Here is an 11,629-nt window from a genome sequence, read left to right as displayed (position 1 = left end):
GCTGAGCAGTCTGTCTTTCAAGGAGAAGGTTGTCAATTAGACTCCCCACTGAGATGTATTTCATATCCTCACCCCTATATTGGTGGATGAGAAACCCTGATTGGGTAGTGATTTACATGGTAGGCTGCTAACACCAGCATCAGCCAGTGCACACCCACCAGCCACACTGAGGGAGACAACCCAATTCAGAGCCTCAGACACTAGAGAGTGGTTCCATTCTGCCTTATAGGATCACTATGAGCCAGACGCTGCCTGGTGGCAGTGGTGTACAGGGGGATGAAAGCCCACCTGGGAACAGGCCTTTCTTGGTTCTGCTTACAAGGCTGTAGGGTGTGTTCATCATTGTTGGGCGTGTTTTAAAGGGAGTGCTTTTGAGGGAGTAAAGCGATTTATACTCAGAAGCAATCTAGCAGGACTGGGGGAACATTGTGCCCCTTGAAGATTGCCTTGAAATTAAGTGCCAAACTGAAAGGAGACACAGGCCCCCCCCCACCTCCCACCCCCAGAGCTGATGGAGAACACTCTGCCCTGGAGCCAGTGCCCTGAATACAGATTTGTATCCTGATAAACAGTGAGAAAATAAATTAGTTTGTTAAAGGCATTTGTGTGTGGCATTTCTCTTCAAGCAACACTGGATAGCACGCAGAGCCTGAGAAAAAGTTCAGACCAAGGGAAAGGTGGGGGCAAGGAATACTCGGGTATCCAAAGAGAGAACCAACCCTGAGCAGCAGACATATCCGAATAGCACCAGCAAACAATGTGAAGATAGATTAGGGGTCAGCTGCTTGTGCTGTAGGCCAAAGATGAGAGCGAAGGCGGGGGATGATCTCTAATCCCACTGTTAGAGCCTGGCATCCCTAGGGCTCCCCAGCTCCGCTAAGAACCACGTCTGTATTACCTGTCACAAATGCTAGTGATTGAAAGAGTTACACTGTGCTCCATCTCCTTTCCATTTACAAAAAGGCCCAAGAAATGGTAGCTTAAGACACTTACCTTTTCTCTGCCTGGTTTTCTCGGTTGTACTGCTAAACTTTGGACTCTGTGAAGAATAATGAATTGTCTTCAGAACATTTTGAGCTGCGCGAAGGGTGAATATCTGGCACATACCTCCAGGCTCCATCATTGTCACAGGATTCTGTTCTGTTCCAGGACATCTCCTGACGACAGCTGTCTGTCTAGCTCTCTAAAGTCAGCAACAGCTGCAATACTGAGTCTGCCATGGAGGGTTTGGATGGCCTGGGCTTGGACCCTGTGATGCAGCTGCTCATTAAAAGCTGATGCCGTGCCTTCCCCCAGGTCTGGGTAACAAAGCAAGCCATTCACTAATCCTCACATTTTCAGCCCTTCTAATGGGGATAATCTGTGGCTTTACCCACGGTACGGTGTTTTCGTGTTTGAGTTTTACTGTCAACAAGCACTAAAACATGGAGCTGCGGTTTCCTCCGCTCCTCATCAGGGACGATACCACCATCTGCTCCTAGAACTTGCTGTGACATTCTAAGGATTGAACGGATGTGAAAATGTTTTATAAACTGGAAAACAGAAGAGTCTTTGGTCCTGAGTCTAAAAAGTAAAGGCATCACTGAACTAGTACTGTTGTTGTTGGTTCCGGCTCATAGGGACCCTGTGTATACCAGGAGGACACACCGCCCAGTCCTCCGCAGCTCACGATGGTTACGACTGAGCCCGTTGTTGCAGCCACTTCTCACTGAGGTTCTGACTCTGGTTTGACAGCCCCTCCCCCTTCCCGCTTTACCAAGCACAATGTCTTTCTCCAGGGACTCATCTCTCCTGACAACATGTCCAAAGTACACGAGACACAGACTTACCACCTATCCCTGCTTTGAAGGAGCATTCTGGCTGATCTTCCAAGACAGATTTGTTTGTCCTGCTGGAATTCCATGGTACTTCCCATATTCTCCACTAGTACCACAATCCAAACACGTCGATTCTTTCCCAATCTTCCTTATTCGATGTCCAGCTAAACAGTACAGCACAGTACAATACCCTTCTGAGTGGGGCTGTCCAGATGGATGGGTACTGAGGACAATAGGAGGTAGGGTGTCTGGAGAGAACACTTGGTACTGGCTGAGAAGGACTGATAGACTCTTGGAGGTCAATGGAGGAAGAACATTTGGGTGAGGGAGACAGTCCAAGCACAGATACAAGGAGTGGTGGTGGTGGTAGAAATGTGGCCTATATGGAAGCAGCGATTAAGAAATCAAACCATGTATTGCATTGGAAAAATCTGCTGCAAAAAACCACTTTAAAGTGTTACAAAGCAAAGATGTCACTTGAGGGCTAACGTGCACCTGGCCCAAGCCATGATACTTTCAATAGCTTTATATGCACGGGAAAGCAGCACAGTGAATAAGGAAGACTGTATGTGGCAGTTACATAATCTCCTGTCAACTTGAGTGAAGGGATGGAGTCTAGCCTGTCAATCAAGTCATAGACAATAATGCCTCTGTGTGGGCATAGCCTTCTCCTGAGGATTCTGGGAACTCTTGTCTTCCTCCCTGGAGGTGGGACACACACACTCTCTCTGCTACACATTCCTGCTGACAAGCCACATGGAGACACACTGATGGAGCCAGAGCCCTGGACCTGGAGGAGCCACCTGGAGACCCACACCAGCGCTGAGATGCTTCCACCTCCACTGGATCCACAAGACTTTCTACCCACTGGCCTGTGATCTTCCTGCATTCAGCATCATTGCATGTGTTGCATGAGTCTGAAGAGGAATTTATAAACTGGTATCGGATTATGGACTTATCTGGATTGGGCTAGGATGTTTTCTTAACATACAATTACTCTTTGATATAAAGTTCTCTCTTACACATGCGAGGGTTTCTGTATTTGTTTCTCTAATCAACCTAGATCTAACACACCATAGAAGAATTGATGTAGCTGAACTATGATGATGAAGAATATTGAACACACCATAGGCAGCCCGAAGAATGAACAATCTGTTTTGGAAGAAGTATAGCTAGAATGCTTCTTGGAAGGAGGATGGTAAGACTTCATCTTATCCGCTCTGGACATGTTACCAGGAGGGACAAGTTGCTGGAGAAGATCATGCATAATAAAGTAGAGAGTCAGCACATGAGAGGGAAATCCTCAAGGAGATGGGCTGACACAGTGGCTGCACCCATGAGCTCCACCATCACTGCTTTTCAGTTTGGTGCAGGACTGGGCTGGGTTTCCGTCTGCTGTCTGCAGGGTCACTATGGGTTGGAAACAACAACATTGACAAGCATAACAACAGCAACATCGAGAGCGAAGCACCCGTGCAGTGGGGACCAAAGAGACGTAAAGCTGGCAGGATCCGGAGGGGCCAAACTGTGACTAGTAAGCCCCCGAGTTCTCAGAAGAGATTTAAGAGAATGAACAATTGAAGAAGTTATACAAACCTAGAGATCATCTAGCCCTGCCCCTTGCACCCCATGGTTTTTCTCTCTGTATATGAACATGATCTTTTTTCAACGACACAATACTTTACCACATGGAAAGGACATTGATTATGTGATTATTCTTTTTTGCTGTTAAGTATTTAGGTTGTTTTCATTTCTCCCTGTCGTAAACCATTCTGGACGGAGTATTCTTGTTCACATGTACTGGACTGAAACTTTGTTTAGTTCTATGGGATACATTCTCTGTGGCAAAGGGACTTTTCAATTAAAAAATGCATATTAGAGACTTAAAAAATATATTGAAAAAGCTAAAAAAAAAAAAATAATAAATAAATAAATAAATAAAAAGCTAGCCAATTTATCCTCCCATAAGCAGTGGATGGGAAGGACCATTTCTTCACATTTTGCCAACTTGCTAATCTGGGGAGTGGAAAGTGGTTTTGCATGGTTGTGTCCATTTACATGTCTTTTGAATACTAACGAGCTGAACACTCTTCTATATTCATTAGCCACTTGAATTTCTTCTTTTGTGAGCTAATTATTCACGGTTTTCTTCCCTAATGACAAGCTTCCGTTTTTTTTTTTTTGTCTTGCCTACATAACTTTTTCATAGCAATAACATCTGAACTATTATATTTGTGAGAAATATCCTCCCATCTCAATTTATGTGCTTTGTATCTGCCTTTTTTTTAGTTGTCATTGAAGTTGTAGATTTGGAAATCTGAATGAAAAGCAGGGAAGAGGAGAGGTCAGCACTTCTGAAAACAATACAGTGATCCGATTTAAAACATTTTCAGTATTCATTTTTGTAACAGGAGTTCCGTTACTTTAATGGCAGGCGTTTGAGAGAATTAAAGAAATTAACTGCTCGGCTCTTCAAGCTGGTGAAAACACAGGGGGATTCTTAGAGAAAAATCTTCGGTGTAAATGGCTTTCAACTTTTTTGACATGGGTCTTAAAATGCCACCCCAACTACCAGTGGCAATAAAGAATCCAACTTGAAAGAGGGAGTAGGTGTAAATGTCACACATGAGGGTTTTGTTTTTATCCTGCTAGCCAGTTGCCAGCAAGGACCAGTTGTGAAGTGCTCAAGGCTGCTAGATCTCAGAGTTGGTGGGGGGAAACCCAGCCTCTTGGAACTGAATGCTGAAGGGTGGAGATGTAGTGTGAACCAAGGCAATACTGCTCATGCTCCCTCAAAATAAAAATAACCACACAGCCTGCCCCGCTGCTCTCACGGGAGAATGAGCTCTCACTTCCTCCTGTTTTTATTACCCTCTTTCTCTGCTCCGTTTCCCTCCACAGACACATTTCCTCCCTCTGATCGGAAACCATGGGGACCAGTGGCCCTGCAGGGCGGCATAGCTAGTTCAGAATGGACTCTTTTTAGCGAAGGTCACCCAGCTATGACGTCAGTGTGCATTCATTCAGCAAAGAAAATGTACATTGCACTTGATGGTGCAATGGTGACGTATGATCATGGGCTCAGGTGGTCAAAGTGCTTTAGGACAAAGAGCCTCTTTAAGGTATTTGGGAGGGAGGAGGATGCTCCTGACCTGATTTGGGGAAGGGGATGCTTTCAAAAGCGCATAAGGGCTTTCTCTCTGTTTGCAAGTGTTTCGATAGCATCACGGGTGTATTTTCTGTCTTGAGCCTCCTCTATCTATCAAGTAAGCTGAATGATGTCGTTATACTCCCGGGCTGTTTGGTCCTTGCTAAATGTGTAGACTAAGAAGATCATCCATTCGCGTGCTGCACCATGTTCTAAAATACATTCTCAAGAGGATTTAAATAAGAACACACTCTTTGGCAGTGCAGTGAGCCACAAACCCAAAGTAGGAGAATGGAAAACATGGAGAACTTCCCCAGCTGGCAGTGAGTATGAGGGCAGCCAAGGGAACACTCCAAAGAGCCTTCCCCACCTCCCACCCCCCGCCCCCCACCCCCCAGGGGCTTGGCTGAAACTCTGAAATGCTTCACAGCCTAGAAGGGCTGCCGCAAGTCAAGCACGAAATCGCTGTCTTTATTTGGCTTTACTAGTTCAAGGACCTTACAGAGATTCAAGCTTTTTCTTACAGAGATCCCAGATTTTCTGTACACACACACACACACACACACACACACACACACACACTCACACACACACACTCACACACCATACATTCTTCCCACCCAACGCTGCTCCATCCCCTCCAAAAAATTACATCCAGTTACCCCCAATTTATGGTGACCCCTGTGTGCCAGAGTAGAACTGCACTATAGGGTTTAAGATGAATGATTTTTTTTTTTTCCTGAGTCAACTTTGGGTGCACTTGAATCTCAAATCTTTGGGTTAGGAGCTGAGCATGCAAACCATGTACCCCAGTCATGGTCTCCTTGCCCACCGGATGGTCTATTTTGTTGTTGCTGCTGTGGAATGTTAGCTGGGTGCTAAAAGGACTGAGGACCTAGAAGATGGCATCACTGTGTTCCAACACTGGCTCCATCTTGCCTGCAGGAAGGCCAAGGGCACGTCTAGACAGTAGGATTCTACGTGGCTGTGAGCCTAAGAAAGGCCAGAAGAGTATGTACTATCCAGAGAAAACAGGAACCTCAGCGGCTAAAGGCAGTTATTGGCACTGGAGGGCTCAAAGCCAGGAGGCTGAGTGTCTTCATGGCAGAACAAAACTGGCTCAAAGCAGAAGCAGTGAGGGCAGAGACTGGTGGTGTGACTCAGCTGGCTCTGGGTGTGTCAACCACACCAGTGTGTGCTGAGGCTGATGCCTTTCAAAGAGTAACCATGTCTGGTGAGCGACCTTGGAGCCAGTGTCTCAGTGCCTGAGCTTTGCTTCGTCTTTTTTTCACAAGAGGGGTTGTATTGAGTAAGTGCTATCAGAATTCAGAAATGGAAAGTGTTATCACTCTTATTACTTGTTATATTGTTATTGCTGACAACAATATATTTCTATTTAGAAAAGAGAAATGTCCTTTAAAACTTGTTCTTCCACGAAAATATGCCTGAACAGAATCGTTACCTGCTGCTTGATAGGAGCCCTGGTTGCTTGATTGGTTGTATGTTGGGCTGCTAACCAGAAGGTCAGCACTTCGAACCTACCAGCCACGCCAGCCACTCCAGTTTTGTTTTTGTTTTTTTTTGTTTCTCTTATGAAGATTCACAGCCTGGGAAGCCACAGGGGCAGCACTATCTGTCCTATAACATTGCAGCACTCTGGAATCGACTCAGTGGCAGTGGTGAGTGCTGTATGATCATCAGAATGTTGTGGTTTGGGGGATGGACCTAGAGTGGCACTCAGCCTATGCCAAGGAATTTGGAAGATAGCTAGCTGGACAACCAACTGCAAGACCTCCACCGGTGTGTCCATCCCGAAGAAACCTGACCCAAAAGAAAGTGGAAATGATCACATGATGCCACTCATATTACATGCAAATATATTGTTAGCTGAAGATCATTTAAAAAATGGTTGCAGCGGTACATTGACAGGGAGCGACCAGAAACGCAAGTCGGATCAGAAGAGGATGTGAATGGAGGGAGACCATTACTGACATCAGATGGATCTTGGCTGAGAGCAGAGAAGAGCAGAAATACATTTCCTTGTGCTTCATGGACTGCGATCGTATGGATCACAACAAACTATGGACCATATAGCAAAGAAGGAGAATTCCGGAACGCTTCAGTGTGCTCATGAGGATGTACACGGACCACGTGTATGCTATGCAAATATCCAAGAAGCTTGGGAGCTGGGATGAGTATCGCTTGATCAAGTGATGCTCATTCCTCCAATCGTGATGCATGTATATACATGCATTTGATTTGGAAGAAGGCTTATGTACACCCTGTGATATGACCCCGTTTGGTTGTTGAAGATCAGAGGACTTGAAGGACTTGCTGATGAAACTCAGAAGACGCCAGTCTTCAAAATGGGCTGCAGCTCACTGTGAAGAAAACCCAAACCCTCACAACGCAGCCAAAGACACCATGATGAATGAAGAAAACATTGAAATTGTCCAGGATTTCCTTTTACTTGGATCCAAAATTAGTTTTCATGGAAACAGCAGTCAAGAAATCAAGCAATGTATTGCGTTAGACAAAGATGCTATGTGATACCTCTTTAAAGTGTTAAGGAACAGAAATATCACTTTTAGGACTAAGGTATGCCTGGCCCATGTCATGATAATCTCAATCACCTTTCATGCATGTGAAAATTGGGCAATGAATAAGGAAGCTTGGAGAAGAATTGGTGTATCCGAATTACGGTGTTCATAGAAGCACAGTCTACCTGAAGAAGAAACAAACTTGTTTTAGTACAGCCAGAAACATGGGCTGCTAAAAGACACAGATTTGTCTTGGAAGAAGTGAAGCCAGAATGCTCCTTAAAAGTGACGATGGTAAGACTTCATTTCACACACTTTAGACATTATTAGGAGAGACCAAATACCAAAACCAAATTCAAACAGCCACCTAGCAGAGAAGTAACAAGCCCACATGGAAGAAGCATACCAATCTGTTTGATCACGAGGTGTCGATGGGATCAGGTCTTCATCAGAAGACCCCAAACACTTAAAAAAAACCAAACACTTTGGTGAGAATAAGGGGGGTTGGAGCAGAAACCCAAAACCCATCAGCTCCTCATTTCCCCCCTCCCTCCCTCATGAACCCTTGATAAGTTATAGATTAGTATTATTTTCATGTCTTACATCGTCCTCTGTCACCCTTCACCCACTTTTCTGCTGTTTGTCCCCCTGGGAGGGGTTATATGTTGATCCTTGTGATCAATTCCTCCTTTCTCCCCACCACTTTCCCCTTATCTTCCTGGTATCTATTCTCATTGTTGGCCCTGAGGGGTTTATCCATCCTGGATTCCCTATGTTTCAGGCTCTTATCTGTAACAGTGTTGTATGTTCTGGTCTAATTCAATTTTTAAGGTAGAATTGAGGTCATGATTGTTGGGGGAAGGTAGCATTAAAGAATTAGAGGAAAGTTGTGCATTTCATCGGTGCTATACTGCACCCTGACTAGCTCATCTCTTCCTTGTGACCCTTCAGCGAGGGGATGTCCAATTGTTTACAGATGGGCTTTGGGTCTCTACTCCCTGTCTCCACCCACCCCACCCCCACATTCACATTAGTATGATTTTGTTCAAGATCTTAGATGTCTGATACCTTATCCCATTGACACCTCATGATCATACAGGCTGGTGTGCTTCTTCCATGTGGGCTTTGTTGCTTCTGAGCTAGATGGCTGCTTGTTTATCTTCAAGCCTCTAAGACCCCAAATGCTATAGCTTTTAAAGCCAGGCACCATCAGCTTTCTTCACCACATTTGCTTATGCACCCATTTTGTCTTCAGTGATCCTGTTGGGAAGGTGAATATCACTCAATGCCGGATTATTAGAACAAAGTGTTCTTGTATTGAGGGAGTACTTGAGTCGAGGCCCAATTTCCATCTGCTACCTTAACTCTTAACATATAGATATAAGTACATAGATCTATTTCCCTCTCATTATATATAAATATATTTACATATATGCACATGCCTGTGTTTAAGCCTCTATAAATGTCCTTTGTGTCCTGGTTCTTTCCTCTATTTCCTTCTACTTTCCTCTTGCCCCACCATCATGTTTGGTCTTCATTCGGGTTTAGTAATTCCTTGCTGTTACATTTCCCTTTATTAAGCCTACCAGGCATCCTACGCCCTTTTCTCTATTTACTTTAGTTCACTTGTTGTTCCTTTGTCCCTGAGTTGGTTGCTCCCCACCCCATTCCTTTCTCCCACTTCCCCTTCTCCCATATCCCCCCGGAACCATCGGTTTCATTGTTTTCATCTCCAAATTATTTATCCCACCTATGTTATCTAGGTAGACATGCAGACATTTATAAGTGCACAAAACAGGCAAAGCCAAACAAAACAACAAAGGAAGACAAAAACAACAAAAAATGAAAACAAAATAACAACAACAAAAAGAAAGCCCATGACAAAAAAGGAAAAGCCTATAAATAGTTCCAGGTCTGTTTTCTGACCTTTCAGAGTGTTTTCCAGTTGGGTCTGATGGGGTGCCACACTGTCTCCAAAGTCCATTTTTGGTATTCCCCCGGGAATTTTATCACTTTGCTCCCCTTGCTGCTCTTTTGCATGCCTTTGGTGTTTCACCCGAGTGTGATGAGGTCAGATTGGGCACAATTCCCGCACTGCCTCCAGAGTTTTGACCTGAGTTTAGTCTGTATTCCATGACTGTATTCTTGGTGCTGATACCACTTTCCATCTGCCCACTGACATTTGGGTCACCACCCAAGTGAACAACTGCTGGTATCACAGAGAAGACACATCACAGAGCGATCTTAGGCCAGAACATAAGATCTTTCAGGTTGTGCTCAGGGGTAAGTTGAACATAGCAGTTGCCATCTTCTTTTACCCATATCTTTCACTTCTCTACTTCGACCCTTGTGTTTTGGAAGAGACTGACAAGTGAAGCTTTCTCATTGTACATCCTGTCCTTAGCACTCAGCACAGGGGTCAGCATGTCTACAAAAATTGGCAGACTGAATAAATGACCGCCTTCTTGGTTCCCTGGATCATGTTACAACCTAGTAAGTGGTATCACTTGTGCCTTCAAGGTGCATATCATCTAGCTGGGAAAATAAGTCACACTATGTGACTGAAGGGGCCCTGGGGGCACAGTTGGTTACACATTGGGTTGTTAACCACAAGGTCAACCTATCAACTGCTTCATGGGAGAAAGAGGAAGCTTTCTGGTCTCATACATACTGACAATCGCTGAAGCCCCAGGGAGTTTTATTCTGACTAACTGGGTCACTCCAAACTGTGATCAACTCAAGGGCAGTGGGTACAGGACCAGATGAGGAGCTCTGGTGATGCAGTAGTAAAGCACTCAACGACTACCTGCTGCTAACTGAAGCATTGGTAGTTCAAACCTACCCAACAACTCAGCGGGAGAAAGACCTAGGGAACTACTGCCGTGAAGATGACAGCCAAGAAGATCCTATGGGAGACTTCGAGTCGGCTACCCGGGGTTGTTATGAATGAAAAACTGACTCACCAGCTCCAAACACTGTGAACAACAATGTGCCTAGTTAACGGGGAGAGAGACAAAACACAGCTCTTACTGTTGAGTGATTCCAACTCAGACTGGCCTTGGAAGCGATGGTAGACATTGCCCCACAGCGTTTCCAAGACTGTAATCTCATGGGGGCGGGCAGCCACATCTTTCTCTCATGGAGTGGTTGGTGGCTTCAAACTGCTGACCACCAGGGATCCCTGATACCTAGTTCCAAGTACTATATGAGGTAGCTTGAATAGGCCATTTATTTTGGCCTATTTACTCTGAAAAGGCCATTTACTATGGTAGAGAGAGAGAGCTCAAGTGAATAACAACTTATATGAATGCTCCCTATGGTCTCCCTACTGAATCTGGTCTGTAAATTAAAAAATCTAATCCAAGAGTCTAATTAAAACGAGAGCTATTCGTTATTGAATTCCTGTCATGGACCGAGAGTCAAAACTGTCTCTTTTAAATGAATTAGTTCATCGTAATATTCACAGCAATTCCATAAGGTCACAGGTTCACATACTAAGGATGAGGATGCTTGTACTCAACAAACACAGCAAGAGGTTAGCAGAGGCAGGGCACAAGTCTGTACGGATTTCAAGTCTCAATCTCCTTCTACTGCACTTCACGGTCTTCTCAAAAACAGGGTCATAAATGTAATGTGTAAACACTTGATATGCTACCAGATGTAAAGCCAATTTCAAATCCCACATGCTACAAACCAAAACTTCCCCTGATTATTTCAGCCACGGGAATCCCTCTCTTCTTTGATGGATGGGACTGAGATTTAGCCTCAATCATTGATTCGTGTCCAAACTACTCGACAAAGTCTTGCCGTTCTTGTCTCTAAGGAGCATTCTGGCTGTACTTCTTCCGGACAGATCTGTTTATTCTTTTGACCGTCCGTCCGTGGAGCTTTCAATGCTCTTTGCCATATTTCAAATACATACATTTTTTATCAGTCTTTCTTATTCAATTTTCAACTTTCATATGCACATGAGGTGATCGAAAATACCATGACTGTATGCAAATGTATTTATATGAGGATGGGGAACTAGATCTATGAGCCTATATTTATAGGTTTAGTATTAAGGTAGCAGAAGGACATTGGGCCTCCACTCAAGTACTCCCTCAACATAAGAATACTTTCTT

The sequence above is a fragment of the Echinops telfairi genome, unplaced genomic scaffold (assembly GCF_000313985.2).
Source record: "Echinops telfairi isolate 266 unplaced genomic scaffold, ASM31398v2 ScPeMD7_9;HRSCAF=40, whole genome shotgun sequence".
Lineage (NCBI taxonomy): Eukaryota > Metazoa > Chordata > Mammalia > Afrosoricida > Tenrecidae > Echinops > Echinops telfairi.
The sequence above is the reverse complement of the archived record's forward strand: the minus strand, read 5'-3'. Positions refer to the sequence as shown.